We start from the raw sequence: 3,572 nt of genomic DNA on the forward strand, positions 1-3,572 counted from the left end.
CTCAACAAATATTGGATTACAGACTCTTTGTAAATCGGTATTTTAAGCTGTATGGGAGTCACTAGGAGATCTCTGCAAAGGGTGTATTTGGTGTTTTCTTATTACCGGAGCAGAATCTGTTCTGGAAGGGGATTAGTTAAGGTTAGTTAAGAGGCGACTTCCTTCTCCCATAATAGAGGCTTCTGTTTTTCTGCCTCATTAGAAATCTTGAAAGGTGCATGGGCTGAGCGTACCTCATTGGCCCAGGGTGGATTGTGTTCTCTTTCCATTAAACATTTGTCCAGCGTTCTGCACGTCCTTGTCTGGGAATGCCCCACAAGACAAGTTGCCTCATGATGTCTCCCCCGCTCCAGCAGGAAGCCAGAGACACCAGCTACTAATCACACCTGAGGTTTCTGCACTCACTTATTTTGTTTGTTATAGAAGTCCTTCCTTTTACCTTTTAAAGGCTCTATTTCACCCTGATTTCTTTAAAAGCTCCTGGCTGTTGTTAACAGCTTCTCATGCCCAGCCAAAGATGCCAAAGCACCCAGGAACACTGCAAAATGCAGGCCACAGGTGTGGTGACATGGAGTGCAAGACAGGATACTATAAAAAAATAACAACCTGCCATTTTGAAAGCAAGGTAGATGCAATAAAATTTGTATTGCTTTCACCCCATTGCTGAGTAACAAGAGATTCACATAAGAAAATAGAGGAAAGATTCACATGGGGGGGGGAATAAGATGGGTTTTACTTTTATACTATGTAAAAACACAATTCTCAGTGTCCCAGCCATGTCCCATCATGGTTGCTGCTTTGATCCAGTAGGTTCCAGTCTGGTCTGAGGCCTACAGGCAGTGAAGTATCAGTACAGTGGTACCTCAGGTTAAGTACTTAATTCGTTCCGGAGGTCCATTCTTAACCTGAAACTGTTCTTAACCTGGAGCACCACTTTAGCTAATGTGGCCTCCTGCTGCTGCCACGCCGCCGGAGGACAATTTCTATTCTATCCTGAAGCAAAGTTCTTAACCCGAGGTACTATTTCTGGGTTAGCAGAGTCTGTAACCTGAAGCGTATGTAACCCGAGGTACCACTGTACCAAATAATATTTATGAATAGTTGCTTCAGTTTCAAACAGCTGATTATCTGGACCATGTTCATTCCTTTTCATTTATTCACATGACTAGATCTTTTTGTGTTCAAAATTGTTCTGGGAACAAAGTACAAATTCCACAATTGCACAGGAAATCATTCCCTTTAGCGACACATTTGCTTTGGTGCTCTTTATTTATTCATTGTCCCTTTAATGAATAATCATTTATTCAGGTAGAAGAAACGGTATTAAAGGCTACTGATTGACCATCCACAATATCGAATTTGTGCTATATGATTAAGTTCTGAAAGTAAACACTGTAATGCATTCATGATTGCTGCATTTAATAGCTGCTGCGCCGCTGGAGCCCGATTTCTGTTCTTATCCTGAAGCAAAGTTCTTAACCTGAAGCACTATTTCTGGGTTAGCGGAGTCTGTAACCTGAAGCGTATGTAATCCAAAGCGTATGTAACCCGAGGTACCACTGTATTCAACATTAGTTTGCAAGAAGGCACCCGGATTCAGTGCAAGAAACTTCTTCCCATCAAAACAGCTAAACCTTAAGCAGTATGTTTCCTTTGCAGACTAATAAAACTGAATACAGTATATGTATTCCTTTTCAGTGGTTACCCAGGCTGTGACTGAGGCTCAAACTACACATTTCGCATCACCGCTTTTAACAGTAGTCATTTAAAAAACAAGACATCGTGTTTTATGTTAGTAGAGAAACAGCCAGAAATGCTCAGTCCCATTTCATGCCCAAATTACCAATCATCCATTCTCCTCTCCTCAGTGGCTATTCTTTCCCCACTTCTGACCACTCTTCCCCCATTATTTTCACAATTTCACCTTGTCGCATTTCTTGAAGGCCACATTGGCAATGGTGAGAATGGTGATTCTGGTTTCTAACAGTACCTGTGACATACACACACCTCGGCTAGTAGGTAGCTTCTGAAATATTGCTTGAATATCTTGTTATTTCACCCCATCCCCTTATATTTTCTTGTATTTGGCTTCTCCTGCAGAAGATGTTTCACCAGACTTAGATGTCTCCAATTTCACCTTGAATGACAGCTCAAGATGTTCTGCAGGCTTCATTAATGTATCAGGAAGCCAATACTCAATAGGACTTCGTTTCATTACATTCTAGTTTCTGGGGAAAGAGTTCGGTATTTTTGCACCTTTATCACAAATTTCGTTTTCTCTTTCCATTTTCTTTCCATCCTACTTTGCCTTGTATGAAAGTGATTCACATCTCTCCGAACTGAAAGAGATTTATTGGCAAGAAGCAGAGATTCCAGCCTTCTGTTCATTAGCACCTGTGGAAATGAGAGAAATGTCTAGTCACTTTAATGACTGAGGCTTCAACACTCCTTTTAGTATGAATACATGGACAACAAACCTTCCCTTTCTCTCCTCCTCCTCCTCCTCCTCCTTAATGTGTATTGCTGCTTTGGACATGGAAATTCTGCATTTATTATCATTTTCACACCAGCAGCCACTGAAAGGATCTCATTACGGTCAGAGTTACACCAAGGAGGGAGAGGAACATTTTCTCTTTGGCGTATCCTCATCTGTAAAAAGATTCTAGTGACATGAAAATGATTAAGCGGTGACTTATTTGTCTTTCCCACTTATTTATTCTTCTTCCTATTGAGGAGAGGGAGGAGGGTGTGTGAAACTGTGTTTTTAGAGATGCAATGGTTCAAAACTCTTAAAGCAAATGCTTTAACTGTTTTTATAAGTGCCATTGTTTTATATGTGTTTTATTGTATTCTGAAATTGCTTTGAGATGCTTCATAGGAAGCAATTCAGGAATGAAATAAATAAGAGTAATAACAATAAATAACCTCGTGCCCTGTCAACTTTAAAGAATTGCAGTGATTTAAAAGCAGACTTGAGATATTCTTGTTAGTAGTGCTCTTCCCTTTTAAGTTTCTGCCAACAATTTATAATTCTTGCATTGGAAATCTCTCTTGTGCCACCCCCTTGTATACCCTCACTGCCCCTTCAGACTTAACCTTGACCTTAACTATATAGTGCTGGAAATCGAAAAGCAAAATAACATTAATTTCTTTAGACTCAGCATTCTGTTGCTGTTGTTGTTGATTTTTTTACAGTGGATGACACCCCCATTCCCACTACCCAATACTACAGTTAGTGATACAGGACATATAACATTAGGCCCCATTTCCCATGGCTCCTTCCACCCCCCCAACCCTTCAAGTCACTGGTGTCTGAAGTTCCATAACTTACATACTGTAGAATTGACAGCTGTCATTTGTTACAATCTGGCTATTAATATATATATGGGTGTGATTCTTTTAAATAATGTATAGCTTGTTACGTATTTTTGTGTTTTTATATTGTAAACTGCTCCATGACCCTTTGATGAAGGGCAGGATAGTAATTAAATAAATATAAAATAAATAAAATAAAATACCTACAGAATGTATTTTCTCCCCCTGGGATTTGGAAAGCCAGAATAATTCAAAAG

This window comes from Podarcis melisellensis (assembly GCF_964234715.1).
Source record: "Podarcis melisellensis genome assembly, chromosome: 1".
NCBI classification, from domain to species: Eukaryota; Metazoa; Chordata; class Lepidosauria; order Squamata; family Lacertidae; genus Podarcis; species Podarcis melisellensis.